Here is an 18284-nt window from a genome sequence, read left to right as displayed (position 1 = left end):
CAATCTATCACTGGGTAACCATATACTAAGACAAATCCATTGGGATGTTTAAACTTTTTTGTATCAAAACATTTTCTTGATTTGGTTATATAAAAAATTATATTTTTAAATTATTATTTATTTTAATTTTTATCACGTTAATCCATATTTATATTCGTGTATTACATAGGTAACCATATTAGAGTTTATGGATTTGAGTAAAAAAAAATTATAATCAAAGATCTATGGAAGTCAATATAATATTTCACTATATCCATAGATGAAAAAAATATATTTTAAAGAAGGTATTTGTTAAAATTCATAAGTTTAAAAAGTAATATTTTTAATTATAAAAATAGTAGTTATAAATGTAATTATAAGATAAGTATAATTTAATATACTCATTTTATTGACTAAAAATTTAGATAAACTCATTAGTGAATATTTAAAAATTAACAAATATTGAAACTATTTACAAATAAATTCTTATATATAAATTTTTTTTTGGATTTGACTATTAAGATAAATGACGTCATTGGTGAAAAATAATATTTATTGAGTATAGACTTTCCTGTTGTAAGAAATAAATTTCATATTACATAGATAACTATGTAAATATAAGAAAACAATTATTTATTAATTTGCTTGAAGCACAAATGGTGTAGAAGGTTCATGATAATTCAGATCAACTAAAAAAGAAAAAGTTTCATGATAATTCTTACAAATAATCATAAATATCATACGAACAATGCACCGTTGTAATGTGAGCAATCTTTGGCCAGTCTTTGCCTCCTGGGTTCTGGCAACGCTGCTTGAGGTCGGTGCAGCCTTGAATTTCAAGATATGAAATGGATTTGGGAAGACCCTCCTCTGGTAGCTGTTGGAGGTTGGGGCAGTCATCAAGAAACAATTCCTTGAGAGAGGAGAGCTGACAGAGCTGCCCCTTGTAGTCCAGTTTTTTTAGATTTAGACAATGACGGATGCATAGACAAGTAAGAGAGAGAGGCAGCAAACCTTCATCAGGAAAAGATTCCGCATCCAGCTTTCCTATCCCCAAGCTTTCCAGGGAGGGATTGTCTCCCAAAGTCCCTTTCAGTGAGGCCATGAGTCCGGACGAGCATTTATAGAGTTCCATCTCTTTTAGATTTGATGGCAAACCTCCTTCAGGGAACGACTCAACTCTTGGACAATTAGATATCGTTAGCTCCTTGAGAGATGGAAGCTGCATATGCATGCTTCCAGGCAATGGTTCTAACTGAGGGCAGTTACTGAATGCCAGAACTTCAAGATGATTATGGGAGTGATCCTGTGTAATCATCTGTAGATTACGAAAGTCAATGAGACGAAGGGTCCTGAGTGCTGGGAAGAAATCTAGCGGAAAAGTCTTTTGAGAGTCAAAGCCATTATCACTCATTTCACAATTGCAAAATATTCCATATTCCTGGCAACAATAAATATACAGTTCTTTCAAAGTATCAGACTTTTCCAGAGACGATGCTTCCATGCTGTGTCCGCCCATGATGAGATTTTTCGAATAAGCCCAGTCAAGTTGCATCTTTCCAAAGTCTTTCAGGTATAGTTCTAGACAACTTTCACTTTTCTTTATAGACAACTTTAATTAAATTCATATTCGGAAATACTCTTAAAAAATTGAGCAAATTATTAATTTTTTATACAAGATCCAAAGGAAAAAAAACTAAGTTTTTAAACAAAGTTAATAAATAAACTTTTAGAAAAAAATTAATGAATCACTAATAAATTACATGTTAATTGTTTTAACATGATTCAAAACATCAATACACCATTGGTTAATATTAAAAACGAATTAAATTTCATTTGTTTATAAAATTAAATTTTTTTGTTGTTATTACATATGAAAAATTTATTTAGAGACAAATATTTCATTTATAATTTTTTTATTAACAGGGTATTGATTTTGATCATTCATATTTTTATTCATCCGTTGCATGCCTAATCAGATTAGGGTAAATTTATTTGCGTGATGTTTTTAAAATCATCAAAATTTTAATATAAAGAGACTCTTAGATATTTATAATTAAATTAATGAATAATTTTTTTTATAAAAGTGATGTCTTTATTTCTTTTTATATCAAAACATCCTTCATATTTTTAATGAGTTTATAAAAAATTATACTTTTTATTCAATAATATATTCTTTTTTTGTTGCATTAATTCATCTTTATATTTATTTATGTCACCCGACTAATTATATTAGGACAAATTCATTTGGATGGTTAATTTTTTTAATAATCATTGGAGTTTTTATGTTTAGAGACTCTTAAATATTTATATTACCCTAATTCATATATTTATCATTGGATATCCATTCAAAATCAAATTTATTTGGATGATTATATATATATATATATATATATATATATATATATATATATATATATATATAATTGAGTTTTTTATTGCAAGAGTCTTGCATATTTCATATTTTAATTTATGTTTCTTTTTATATTAAAACATCTTTCATTTTTTTCAATTTAAAGTATAAAAAATTATATTTTTTGAATTATTATATAATCTATTTGTGGTACATTAATCCATATTTATATTCATCTATCTAGATAACCGTATACTAAGACAAATTCCTTGGGTCTCTTTTGTATTTCTTAATTTGATGATATAAAAAATTATATTTTTAAACTATTGTATATTTTATTTATGCCACGTTAATCCATATTTATATTCATGTATTACATGGGTGATCATATGAGAATTTATCGATTTGAGTAAATATTTTTTTGTATAATCAAAGATCCCTGGAAGTTAATACAATAATCCATTATATCCATGGATGAAAAAAAGTATCTTAAAGATGTTATTAGTTCAAATTCACAAGCCTAAGAAGTAATATTTTTAATTACAAAAGTAGTAGTTTTAATAGTAATTATAAGATAAGTATATTTAAATATACTTATTTTATTGACCCAATATTTTAGATGGCTCATTGGTGAATATTTCAAAACTAATAAAGATTGAAACTATTTACAACTAAACACATGTATAAATGCTTTTTTGATTTCAATATTAAGCTAAATTGCATCATTGGTGAAAAACAATATTTTTTGAGTATAGAATTTCATGTTGTAAAAAATAAATTCCATATTACACAAGTAAAACTTAAGAGATAACATCACTTTTAACTATAGTAAACTTTTATGATATAAGAAAAATAATTATCTCGTTAGGAGTAAATTCTTCATACTGTTAAACAATATATTTTTTGTGGGGTGGTTGGGAAGCTTATATTTTCTTTAAAGAAAACTTTAATTGAATACATTTTCCTAAAAACTCTTAAAAAATCGAGCAAATTGTTAATTCCTTAATAAAACATTGAAAGGGAAAAAATTTAAGTTTTTAAAGAAAGTTAGTAACTAAACTTTTAGGGAAAATTATTGGATGACTAAGAAATTACACGGCAATTGTCAAAACATGATTCAAAACATTGATATACCATTGGTTGTTATTAAAAAGGAATTAAATTCCATTTGTCTATAAATTTAAAGTTTTTTATTTCTATTGTTAAATATGAAAAAATTATAACAAGATATCGATCTTAATAATTCATATTTTTATTCATCTATTACATAGGTCATCATATTTGGACAACTTCATTTGAGTGATTTTGTTATAATCATTGATTTTTTTTAATATCAAGAGACTATTAGATATTTATACTTAAATTAATGTATAAATTGTTTATAAGAATGATGTTTATATTTCTTTTTTATATTAAAATATCCTTCATATTTTTAATATGAATCTATAAAAAGTTATACTTTTAAACAATTATATATTCTTCTTTTGTTGCATTAATTATTCTTTATATTCTTTATGCACCCGGGTAACCATACTAAAACAAACTCATTTTGATGATTAATTTTTTTAATAATCATTTGAGATTTTTATTACAAGAGTCTTACATATTTATCATATTTTAGTTTATGTTTATTTTTATATTAAAACACCTTTCATTTTCTTTTCAAATTGAAAGTATAAATTATATTTTTAAAATTATTATATAATCTATTTATGTTACCTTAATTCATATTTGTATCCATCTATGGGTAATCATATACTAAGACAAATTCGTTGGGATGTTTAAACTTTTTTGTATCAAAACATTTTCTTAATTTGGTTATATGAAATTATATTTTTAAATTATTATTTATTTTATTTTTATCATGTTAGTCCATATTTGTATTTGTGTATTACATAGGTAACCATGCTAAAGTTGATCGATTTGAGTAAAAAAAAATTATAATCAAAGATCTATGGAAGTCAATATAATATTTCATTATATCGATGGATGAAAAAAAAAATATATATCATAAGAAAGTTATTAGTTAAAATTCATAAGCCTAAAAAGTAATATTTTTAATTATAAAAGTAATAGTTATAAAAGTAATTATAAGATAAGTATATCTAAATATACTCATTTTATTGACCCAAAATTTTAGATGAACTCATTGGTGAATATTTTAAAATTAACAAAGATTGAAACTATTTACAAATAAATACTTATATATAAAAGCTTTTTGGATTTGACTATTAACCTAAATAATGTCATTTAAGAGATAACATCATTTTTAACTATAATACAACTTTATGATATAAGAAACACAATTATCTCTTTAGAAGTAATCTCTTCAGATTATTGCACAATATACCAAAAATTGTTATCAATAACATAATAAATTCTGATAAGAAATTATAAATAAATTTAAATATGAAATATTTTATCCCGTAATAAAAAAACTCGTCTGGCATATGCATATATAACTACGTAAGTGTAAGAAAACAATTATTTAGTAATTTTGCTTGAAGCACAAATCGTGTAGATAGTTCATGATAATTCAGATCAACTAAAAAAGAAAAAGTTTCATTATAATTCTTAAAAATCAGCATCACTGCCATATACAATAAAAAATATGCAAGGTTGGAATGTGAGCAATCAATCTTTGGCCAGTCTTCGCCTCCTGGGTTCTGGCAACGCTGCTCGAGTTTGGGGCAGCCACCAATAAAAAGATATGAAATGGATTTGGAAAGACCCTCCTCTGGTAGCTGTTGGAGGTTGGGGCAGTTTCCAAGAATCAATTTCTTGAGAGAGGAGAGCTGACAGAGCCCCTTGTAGTCCAGTTTTTTTAGATTTCGAAAATCACGGATGCGTAGACAAGTAAGAGAGAGAGGCAGCAAACCTTCATCAGGAAAAGATTCTGCATCCAGCTCTACTATCCCCAAGCTTTCCAGAGAGGGATTGCCTCCCAAAGCCCCTTTCAGTGAGGCCATGAGTCCGGAGGAGCATTTATAGAGTCCCATCTCTTTTAGATTTGATGGCAAACCTCCTTCAGGGAACGACTCAACTCTTGGACAATCATCTATTACTAGCTCCTTCAGAGATGGAAGCAGCATATGCATGCTTCCAGGCAATGATTCTAATTGAGGGCACTCTCTGATTTTCAGAAATTCAAGATGATTATGGGTGTGATCCTGTGTAATCATCTGTAGATTATGAAAGCCTCTGAGATGAAGGGTCCTGAGTGCAGGGAAGAAATCTAGCGGAAAAGTCTTTTGAGAGTCAAAGCCATTATCACTCATTTCACAATTGCATAATATTCCATATTTCGGGCAACAATAAATATACAGTTCTTTCAAAGTATCAGACTTTTCCTGCAACGACGTTTCCGCGCTGTGTCCGCCCATTCTGAGCTTTTTCAAAGAAGCCCGGTCAAGTTGCAGCTTTCCAAAGTCCTTCAGGTCTAGTTCTAGAGCCCTGGGAGCTGAAGCCTCTAGTTGTTTGCACTCACTAATTTGTAGCTTCTTTAAAGGAAGAAGTTGCTCTGGGAGGTCACCTTTCAGCTTGGGACATTTGCTTATAGAAAGATATTGAAGACATGGAAAAGCACCTATCACAGCTTCACATTCCCATTTTTCCCATGCTTTCATAGAGGAGAACTTCAATGTTTCCAACGATGGAAATGAAGAAGTGCCATTCCCATGAAAATCAGCACCAATGCTCACTATCCCATCAAGAGATGACTTGAAATCTCTAGGTTCTTGAGAAATGGAAAAAGTCCAAGGGAAGGCAAATGTTGGCAAGATTGACAGTTGTGCAACTTTAAGAACACCACATTTGATAGAGAATTATTGGATAACCAATTAGGGAATTGTTTACCACCATAGTTCCTGATTGACAACTTCTCCAAGTGTTTGGAAGGTTGTAGATTCTCGATTACGATTGCATCCCTTTCTTTGGCAGAATCATCAGGGTTCCGGTTCCAATTCCATTCTAACTCTAGTTCCACAAGGCGTGTTTTATTTTTCAAATCTGCAGCTAATGCATCTGAGGGGTTCTCAATATTCTGCAGCTCCCAAAATGATAGTCTTCCATGAAGATTGAGCTCTCCTAATTGCTGAATAGTGAACTCGCTAGTTTTACCAACATCAAATGAACTCATGGATACTTGAAGATTCTTCAGCTTTCCCAGATGTGGTGGCACCTTTATAATTTTAGTATTTACAAATTCAAGGCGATGCAAATTGGTGAGTTCATGCAAATTCGAGGGTTGCTCCTTCAAATATCTACAATAGTTCAGCTTCAGTATTTGCAAGTTGGAGAGTGAACATGTTGAATCAGGTAGTTTTTTTATGCTAGTATGTGAAAGGTCTAACGAACGAAGATGTTTAAGATTGCAAACAGAGTTAGGCAGCTCATTAATGTCAGAGCAATGAGAGAGATAAGACACGTAAGAACTTAAACTTGGAGAACAATTCAGGTATCGACATATTGCAATGCCAACTATTGTAATATTCATTCATGATCCTAATTGTTGGCATAAATGTACGTAGCCTTTTAGTATCACATAAAGTTCCAAACTCATCAAAATGTTGTTTGTTATTCATTGCAACTGAAAAATAGCGGGCTGTCTTCTGTGTACATTTTGCTTGATCAACTTCCAACCTGAAATAGATGTCCCCACAAACATATTTTCCCAAATCATTTAGAACGTCATGCATGACAAATACTTCTTTATTTTCGCTTGATTGTTGAAAGAAGGACCTTGATAGTAAATCATTGAAGTACTGCTGGCCAACTTCTTCTGGACTCTTACTGCCTTGATGGCAGTGTAGGAAATTTTCAGCCATCCACAACTGAATTAAACACTCCTTGTCAAACTCATAATCCTTGGGGAATAAAGTGTAGTAAGCAAAGCATGTCTTGAGATGGGGAGGAAGGTGGTGATAGCTCACTGCTAAAGCAGGAACAATATCACTGTCCTCTATTTCCCATATCTCACTTTTCAATATGTTTTCCCAATCTGAAACAAATGATTTGTTCTGTAATAGACTTCCTATTGACTTTAAGGCTAGAGGAAGTCCTCCACATTTTTCAACTATCTTCATACCAATCTCGTTGTACCCTGGATTTGGTTGAGGATTATCATCATGAAATGCATGTTTGGCAAACAGCTTCCAGCAATAATCTTCTTGTAATTGCTGCAGGTGGTGTTGTTCTGACCGCATGGTAGAAGCAACTTTCTGACTGCGTGTTGTGACAAGGATCCTACTTCCCTGAGCTCCACAAACAAGAGCATTCTGCACAACTTCCCATTTAGGCCTGCTTTCGTTCCAAACGTCATCCAAAACGAGAAGAAATCTGTTTCCTCTCAATTTGTCTTTCAGTTTTGTATGAACAATTTCTAGCCAATCACTATTTTCAGTTGATTTAGTAAATGTGTCAAGAATTGCTCTTGATACGTTCAAAACATCAAATTCCTCTGAGACACAGACCCAAGCTTTAACAATAAATTTGCCCTCTATCCTTGGGTCGTTGTATACAAGTTGAGCAAGCATGGTCTTACCCAGCCCACCCATGCCCACAATAGAAAGTATTGATAGCATGTTATCAGTGTCAGAAGTGAGCCAGTTAATGATCATTTTTTTATCAGCATCTCTGCCACAAATATCACTTTCTACCACTGAAGATGTTTGTTGAAATTGCTACAAATTTCTAGAATATTCTTAAATATAATATGTATGAAAATAGTAGAATATCCTAGAACTATAGAATATGGTAGAACAATCTAGAACTATAATGTGTATGTGGTAGAACAATCTAGAACTATAAGTGTATGTATAAGATAGAAGAATCTAGAACTATCATGATACTAATCTATCATGAAAACTTTAGAAAGACCTAAAGTAATGTAGAAACATTCACCACCATTGAGAGGTTGGTGACTTGAGCCTATAAATCGACAATTGGTATGTTGTAATTGATAATCCAAGAAATCAATGACATAGCCTTCTTTCTAAAACAATTCTCTAAAATTATCAACTATCAACTATCATCTAATCAACTACCAACAGTGGCATCAAAGCTACGTTCGGTCATACATTGGGCGTAGTTATATTACCTACCTACCATTCTAAAATCCTCCCAACTACTTCAAAAATTTCCTTTGTACTATTAACCCACTCTAATAATATTTTTTCTAAGCTATAGATAACACTACTCAATCGTCAACTATTTCTGTCCTTATCTTCAATGGTGAAAATTATGATTTCTGGCGTGTTAAAATGGAAACGTATTTTTCATCTCAAGATTTATGGGACATAGTAGAAGAAGGCTTCACCATTCCCGCGGATACTTCAGCTTTTAATGCATCTCAAGAAAAAGAGTTGAAGAAAAATAAACAAAAAAATTTAAAGGCGTTGTTCACCTTGCAACAAGCGGTGACTGATCCAATTTTCCCAAGAATTATGGGAGCTAAGACTGTCAAAGAAGCATGGAACACATTGCAGGAGGAGTTTCAAGGAAGTGTTATGGTACGTGCCGTTAAACTTCAATCTCTAAGAAGAGATTTTGAACTATTGAAGATGAAGGAGTCTGAGACAGTTAAAGATTAATATTCTAAAGTTAAAGAAATAGTTAATCAAATGAGAGCTTTTGGGGAAGATATTCTTAACAAGAAAATTGTTGAGAAAATTCTAATTACTATGTCCCAAAAGTTTGACCCAATCGTGACAACGATTGAGGAAACCAAAGATCTATCCACTCTATCAGAGATAGAACTTGTGGGCTCTCTTGAAGCATATGAGCAAAGACTGTATAGGCATAAAGAAGATATAATTGACAATGCCTTCCAGTCAAAGTTTAAATTTCAGCCCCAAAACAAAGAAAATGGAAGAAAGAAAAATTATGGAGAAACTTCCAGAAGAAGAGAAGGTTCTAGGAATTTCCTTAAGAACAAAATAGATAAAAATCTTCCATGCAATATATGCAAAAGGCAAGGCCACGCAGAGAAAAATTGTTGGTTCCGTAATATGCCACAATGCAACCATTGCAAGAAGTTCGGGCACGTAGAGAAAAATTGTCGCAACAAAAATAGGCATCAAGCCAATATTGCAGAGGAGCATGATCAAGAACAATGTACGTTCTACGCCACTCAAGACTCAATAAAAGAAAAGGGAGGAAGCTGGTACTTGGATAGTGGATGTAGCAATCACATGGCCAAGGATGAGACTATTTTCAAAAGTATTGATGAGTCTGTCAAAGTCAAAGTTCGACTGGGAAATGAAAGTGTGGTTGAATCAAAAGGCAAAGGCATTGTCATGGTGGAGACAGATAAAGGTACGTGACTCATCCATGATGTCTTACTAGTTCCCAGCCTAAAAGAAAATCTTCTAAGCATTGGCCAAATGATGGAGAGAGGCTACACACTTTACTTTGAAGGAGGTGTATGCAAAATCTTAGACAACAAAAATAAAAGGTCTGAGATAGCCTAAGTAAAGATGAATAAGACCAATAGAAGCTTTCCTCTAAATTTAAAATATGCAACAAACATTACCATGAAGGTACAAGTTGATGATTCATGGCTATGGCATCGAAGATTTGGCCACTTTAACACACATGCCTTGAAGTTGTTACATGAGAAGAACATGATGAGAGATCTTCCAAGCATAAAGGAGAACAATGAAGTGTGTGAAGGATGTCTCCTTGGTAAGCAACACCGATTTCCTTTCTCAACAAGCGGAGCATGGAGAGCGAAAGATCTATTGGAGCTGATACATACGGGCGTTTGTGGACCAATGAGGACACCATCACATGGGAACAACAGGTACTTCATACTCTTCATTAATGACTTCTCTAGAATGACATGGGTATATTTTCTAAAAGAAAAATCAGAAGTCTTTGGAGTATTCAAAAAGTTCAAGGCCCTTGCTAAAAATCAAAGTGGAAAACGGATAAAAGTACTAAGAAGTGATCGCGACAAAGAGTACACCTCTCGCGAGTTTGAAAGATTTTGTGAGGATGAAGGCATTGAGCGACAACTTGCAGTCGCATATTCTCCTCAACAAAATGGAGTGTCCGAGAGAAAGAATCACACAGTTATGGAGATTGCTAGATCGATGCTCAAGGAAAAAGGACTACCGAACACATTCTGGGCTGAAGCAGTCTACACTGTTGTTTACATACTCGAAAAATGTCCAACTAAGTCTATAAAAGACAAGACTCCAATTGAAGCTTGGAATGGGAAGAAGCCATCAGCAAAGCACCTAAGGGTCTTTGGATCTATATGCTACATTCATATCCCAGACATAAAGAGGCACAAGCTTGAAGACAAGACTATACGAGGTATCTTCCTTGGGTATAGCAATATCTCTAAGGGCTACCGTGTCTACAACTTGCAAACTAAGAAACTCGTCATCAGTCGAGATGTTGAAGTTGATGAATATGCTTCTTGGAATTGGGATGAAGAAAAAGTGGAGAAGAACGTTCTTATACCTGCTCAACTACCTCAAGAAGAAGCTGAGGAAGAAGACCGAGGTGAACCACCTTCACCTCCACCACAACAACAAGATCAAGAACTATCATCACCAGAGTCTACTCCAAGACGAGTAAGATCTTTGGTGGACATATATGAAACCTGTAACTTGGTCATACTTAAACCTGGAAGCTTTGAAGAAGCATTAAAGCAAGAAGTATGGGTCAAGGCAATGGAAGAAGAGATACAGATGATCGAGGAAAACAACACATGGGAGTTAGTAAATCGTCCCCATGGAAAAGATATCATTGGGGTTAAGTGGGTCTATAAGACAAAGCTCAACCCTGATGGCACCATACAGAAACACAAGGCGAGGCTAGTAGCTAAGGATTACTCACAGCAACCCGGAATTGACTACAATGAGACATTTGCACCAGTAGCTCGTCTTGATACCATGAGAGCTCTAATAGCTCTTGCGTCACGAAAAGGATGGAGTATCCATCAACTAGATGTCAAATCCGCCTTCCTTAACGGCGTACTTGAAGAAGAGATCTATGTGGAGCAGCCATATGGATTCGTGTCTGAAGGCAAAGAAAACAAAGTGTTAAGACTAAGAAAAGCACTCTACGGTTTGAAGCAAGCACCTCGAGCATGGTATAGCAGAATCGATCAGTATTTCATGGATCGAGGATTCAGGAGGAGTAAGAGTGAGCCTACACTTTACATCAAGTATCAAGGGCAGTACACTCTCTTACTCTCTCTATATGTAGATGATCTTATCTACATGGGAAACAATACTAAGATGATGATGGAGTTTAAAGAAGACATGATGAAGACCTTTGAGATGACCGACCTTGGTTTGATGAGTTACTTCCTCAGCATAGAGGTAAGTCAGAGAAATGAAGGGATATTCATCTTGCAAAAGAAATACACTTTGGAAATTCAAGATGTATGGTTGCAAACCTGTTGCTACTCCACTCATAACAAATGAGAAACTACAGAAGAATGATGGAGCACCAAAAGCTGATGCATCCAAATACCGAAGTCTAATTGGAAGCCTCCTATATTTGATAGCTACACGGCCTGACATAATATATGCTACAAGTCTTCTATCAAGATTCATGCAAAGCCCAAGTCAAATACACTTTGGAGCAGGAAAAAGAATTTTGAGGTATCTACAAGGAACAAAAGAGTTCGGTATATGGTATACTACCGAAACCAACTCATAATTACTTGGCTACACCGACAGTGATTGGGCAGGTTCAGCAGATGACATGAAGAGTACCTCTGGCTGTGCTTTCTCACTAGGATCGGGAATGTTCTCTTGGGCATCGAAGAAGCAAGCTACAGTAGCACAATCAACAGCAGAAGCAGAGTACGTGGCAGCTGCGGAAGCAACGAGTCAAGCTATATGGCTCCGTAGGATACTTGAAGACATGGGAGAAAAACAAGATGGGCCTACTAAAATCAACTGCGACAACAAATCAGCAATTGCAATGGCGAAGAATACAGTTCATCACAGCAGAACAAAACACATAGCAATCAAGTATCACTTTATCAGAGAAGTTGAAGCAACTAAAGAGATCAAACTCGACTACTGCAGAACAGAAGATTAAATTGCAGACATATTCACGAAGGCTTTGTCGAGACCAAGATTTGAAGAATTACGAGATATGCTCGGAGTCACAAAAATTTGCATCAAGGAGGAGTGTTGAAATTGCTACAAATTTCTAGAATATTCTTAAATATAATATGTATGAAAATAGTAGAATATCCTAGAACTATAGAATATGGTAGAACAATCTAGAACTATAATATGTATGCGGTAGAACAATCTAGAACTATAAGTGTATGTATAAGATAGAAGAATCTAGAACTATAAGTGTATGTATAAGATAGAAGAATCTAGAACTATCATGATACTAATCTATCATGAAAACTCTAGAAAGACCTAAAGTAATGTAGAAACATTCACCACCATTGAGAGGTTGGTGACTTGAGCCTATAAATAGGCAATTGGTATGTTGTAATTGATAATCCAAGAAATCAATGACATAGCCTTCTTTCTAAAACAATTCTCTAAAATTATTAATTATCAACTATCATCTAATCAACTACCAACAATGTTGATTGTGGCACTTTACCACCTGATCCTGATCCAGCTACAAGATCACTAGCCTTTTTCAAACCTAGATTATCCATCCGGCTTGCAAGATCATCTAGGTCATCAAGGATTTTTTTTCATGCTGGAATTAATTTCCTTGTTAATGGAACTAAAAGAGGAAGATTGGAAGAATTTGGGTACCTTGCAAGTACAGCCTGAACCAGTTTGAGATTCAGATTGAGGTTGAACTTGGAGTTTGGAGTGTTGTATTTCATCCAAGACATCTTCTACATCAAGCATGGCAACTTTGAGCTTAATAAGCCAGTCTCTCACTAGCACATTTCCAAACTGTTTTTGTTCAGCATCATCAAGCACAACTTGGATGGAGAGGAGCTTGCTTTTTAAGTCCTTCCGTAGCTTCTGATCGATCTTTGTTCCACGAAAGAAATCCAGAACTTGAGGAGAAGCCAGCTTCTGAAATAGAGCCCCGAGGAAAGAAGAAAGAACAACACCACCAACGCTTTCTAATGCCATTGTATGGTAGGAAAGGGAGCAGTGGAGTGGATGAATGGAAACCTAGATCTTTTTGTTTCAATGGCAGTCAACCCAACAACTCTTAGGGTTCCCGACAACACAAACTTTAGCAGCTGTATTCTATCAATGAATGATTTTAAGATTTGTGTTTTATGTATGATTTTTAATGAGTTATATATGTGAGGATGGCAAATCATGTTTTAATTATTAAATTTTATTCTGTTTTAATATATTTTTTAACCTTCAAACATCTTAGGCTTTTTTATTAATAAGGGGTAAAAAAATTTTAAATTTATCAATTCGAAGATATATTTTAAAAAATTATCCAAGAGGAGTAAGTCGTAATAGCTGTTACGACTTCTAATTCAGAAGTCGTAACACCTGTTATGACTTTTTTTTTTTAATTTTTTAACTAAAGTCGTAAAAATATTTACGACTTCATAGTATAAATCTAATTTTTTTACGACTTTAAAGTCATATTTTTTTAAATAACGAAAGTCGTAATATTTTACATGACTTTAAAGTCCTAAAGCGTATTTTATTTTATTTTTCTAAATTTTTAAAGGTTTACCACTTACTTCAAAGTAGTAAACTTATTTTTTTTTAAACTGCTGTTTTGTTATTTGCAGCCACATTTTTGTTTTGTTCACCTGTTTTCTTTTTGTAAATCTGTTTTTTTAATTTAATACTATTTACGGTTTTATTTTTATTTTAAATAAAAAATTTAAAAAATATATTTAAATATATAAGATAATATTAAGTTGATTTTATTAGTATATTTTTTGTGATTTTATTTGATATGTTATTATTTTATTTTAATATTTTCATTTTTTAAAACATGTTATATATATTTTTAATATAGTTTACTTTAAATGTTTTTTATTTAAAGTTTAAATAATCTATCAATAAAAATTAAAAACAACATAATTAATACATTAATATAAAAAGCACAATACAAATGAAAGAAAAACATAAAAATTACAAGTTATTTTGTCATGTATTTGTTTGTATGGACAGTTAGTCCGATTATGTCCTTTAGTTTTACATAATGAGCATTTTTTAGGTCTATTTGAAATTGGTTCATCCATCTCATTATGTATTCAAGTAGTAACCGGTCTGCCTGATGATGTCTGTCGCCGTTTTGAAGAATAAGACATAAAATGCAGACCTAAATATTGAGGCCATGTGGCTTCACTTCCAAGGGAATGAAAATGATGTTGATAAACTTTGAAAATGTTTTTCAACTTGTATACAGGTCAACAAAGTCATCATAATTTAAATTGGAAAAAGTACACGATGCAATTGCATGCGAGCAAGGTAGTCGAAGTGCTTGAAATTATCCACAATCACATGACCATTCATTCAATTTGACAGTGCATGTCATTGCTCGTAGACCAAGTCGAACTAGACGATATATATCATGTGAAGGAACAGTATCTACTGAGATTGTAAATCTACTTTACAATTTTAATCATTCTTTATATTATTATTCATAGTTATTTCTAACTTTGTAAATTTGAATCACAGTATTATCTTGCTCATCACCAACATCAATCATATGCAGAACCTAATGTACCTCCAGTGCATGTTCCTGGATTTATGTCCCAACATCATCCATCACAAGCACAATATCAATCAACAAGTTTTTCTGGTCATGCGTCTCAAGAATATCAACAAAGTTTTCAACCACTGGGGTTCTCATCGTATATACCTCAATACTCATTTCAAGTCCCTTGTACCTCAAATGTTTTTGATGGCTCCTCACAAATGTTTGCCACCACTTTCAAGACTCCACCATTTGCATATAATCTTGCACAAGTTTTTGTTATCGTTCATCATTACCTGCTCAAATAGGTGACATCAGTCATGAAGATGAGGATGAGAAGGATAACAACAATAACAACGATGACGATGACGATGATGATGATGATGGTGATGGTGATGGTGATAATGATGATGACAACGGTAGTCATTATGTTCCTCAACAATAACAGACAATTACGCATCCTAGAACAAGAGGAGGTAGAGGTCACAGACGACCAAGAGGACAACAAACACAGACAAATTCAGTCCAACAACATGAGAGACCCACGCATATCTAGAAGAACTCGTTGTGGGACATCGTCTCATTATTAATTTAACAAATATGTAATTTTTATTTAAATAGAATCAATTTTTAATTTAAACTCTTTCAATTTTTTTAATATATTTCTATTAATAGATTATTTAAACTTTAAATAAAAAACATTTAAAGTAAACCATATTAAAAATATATATAACATGTTTTAAATAATAAAAAATTAAAATAAAATAATAAAATATCAAATAAAATCACAAAAAATATACTAATAAAATCAACTTAATATTATTTATCATGTATTTAAATATATATATTTTTACTTTTTTATTTAAAACAAAAATAAAACCGTAAATACTATTATATTAAAAAAACAGATTTATGAAAAGAAAATAGGTGAACAAAACATAAACATGGCTGCAAATAGCAAAACAACAGTTTTTTTTTTTAAAAAAAAATAGGTTTACTGTCCTCAACCTTTAAAAAAATAAATTAAAATAAGCTTTACGACTTTAAAGTCGTGTAAAATATTACGACTTTCGTTGTTTTTTTTTAAAATACGACTTTAAAGTGGTAAAAAAAATTAGATTTACACTGAAGTTGTAAATATTTTTACAACTTTAGTTAAAAAATTTAAAAAAATAATAAGTCGTAACAGGTGTTATGACTTCTGAGTTAGAAGTCGTAACAACTATTACGACTTATCTTCTTTTGGGTAATTTTTTAAAATATACCCTTGATCGGTAAATTGATTTTTTTTTACCCTGGTTGGTAAAAAGGCCAACATCCTAACTATGGCATTTGTTTAAAGTTTAACAATTAAATTAAACCAATAATATAAAATAATCACATTAAATATTAATTACATGAACCAAGTAAAAAAATTTGTACTTTTCTTGAAGTATGTCAACAAACATACAAAATCAAAAGAAACCTTTCTTATATTGTATATTGAAGATATAAAATAAAAGTAAAATTATTATGATATAGTATTTATAATATAGTAGTAAAAGCACAAATATATGAATATATGTGAAAAACTTGTACAATGATTATACAAACATAAGATAAAATAACAATAAAATGACAAACATAAAAAACAAAAAAAATCATATTAAAACTAAGTAATTTATTATTTTCTTTATAATCAAATCAAAAGTGATTGATGTAATATAGTCAATTATCAAACTAGCTAGATGGGTGACATTGTTTTAACTTGGAACATTAACACCAAAAGTTTATATTTATTTTCTTAAAATCATGAAAATATAGTTTGTTGGTGTGATTATTTACTAATTTTCTTTCTCCAACAATAACGATCATCCCGCCTAATAAAAGAAACTAATATTTATTAAACGAAGGTTGTAGAAGAATGCTTGTTTTATATAAAATAGAAATAATATTATATTAGATTGTTTGAAAAAAATGATAAAAAATCTAGATGAAATCAAACCTAATAATTACAATTGAAAGAACACAAATTAATCAGTGAACAAAACAAAAACTAAATCATGAACAAAACACAAACCAAACCCAACAATTACAATTGAAAGAAAAAGAAAACTCACATAATAGTATCAATTATTATAACAAATTTTTGTATACACAGTGATTACAATAATTAATTTTTAATTTCTAAAAAATTAAGCAAAGTATTGAAAAATAGTTTTTATTATTTTATTTTAAAATTTCATTTTTTCTATTTTCATATTTGAACAGGGAAAGTCACATATTAAATATTAAAGTAATGAAGATTAAAATATTAAATTCAATATACAAAAAAATACTTATTCATGAGGCACATATAAGTAAATTTTTATGTAATTTTTTTCTACAGAATAGGATCCAACACTTTCCATTGCATCTCAATGAATAAGATTGACTGGATGAAAAAATAAAATGTTAACTAGTTACCTGGATTGATTCTTTATTTATAATAGAAATAAAAATATATATAAAAAGAAAATCTTATGTATTAATTATCTACTCAATGAAGAAAATCTTATGCCATTTACTTTTTTTCTTTCATTTACTCACCAAAAATATATTTTCAATATTGCTCACCGACTTCCTTTTATATATATAAAGATACATCATTCACATATTGTTAATGTTTTCTAATTTATATAAATAATATTATTTTGACAAATGTTAATTTTATAGTATAATTTCAACAAATATTTTTACATTTTTTACTCATATAATTTAATAAACTATTTATTTTTTAACACTTTTAACATCTTCAAATTATATCACATACAAATTAATATTAATTTACAAATAATTTATACAATGGATATATTTTATTCTAAATATTTTTTATGTATAATTCCAACAAACATTTTATATTGAATTACTTTTATAATTTAATGTAATATTTTAAAAATATTTAAATATATATCTCAAAATTATTTATAGTCTTAGATGTGTTTTTATTCATATTAAATACCTGATTATTTTTCATTTGTTCTTAAGTAAAATAACAATTTTATTTTTAGTCCTTGATATTTTATTTTAGTCATTGATGAACTAACAAATTTTATATTTATTCTTTGATAAATTAGCTCATTTTGTTTTAGTTCTGATAATTAACAAAAGAAAAAAATTATAAGAAAAAAACCACAATATTTACTAATTTATTAAGGACTAAAACAAAGTATCAAGTATGAAAAATAAAATTAGTTTATTAGGAATCCAATGCAAAGAAAAATATATTAGAGAGTAAATACAATTTTTTTGTATTTATTAGAAATTAAAAATATATTTTATAAGTATTTTTTTAAACCCA

At 30.8% G+C, this 18284-nt stretch overlaps 1 pseudogene; it reads right to left on the bottom strand.

Annotated features, from left to right (window-relative positions):
• Positions 1-632: 632 nt before the first annotated feature.
• LOC114388627 lies at positions 633-13439 on the bottom strand (annotated as a pseudogene).
• Positions 13440-18284: the final 4845 nt, after the last annotated feature.

The sequence above is a fragment of the Glycine soja genome, chromosome 15, assembly GCF_004193775.1.
Source record: "Glycine soja cultivar W05 chromosome 15, ASM419377v2, whole genome shotgun sequence".
Taxonomy (NCBI): Eukaryota; Viridiplantae; Streptophyta; class Magnoliopsida; order Fabales; family Fabaceae; genus Glycine; species Glycine soja.
This window is presented reverse-complemented; position numbering and strand designations above follow the sequence as displayed.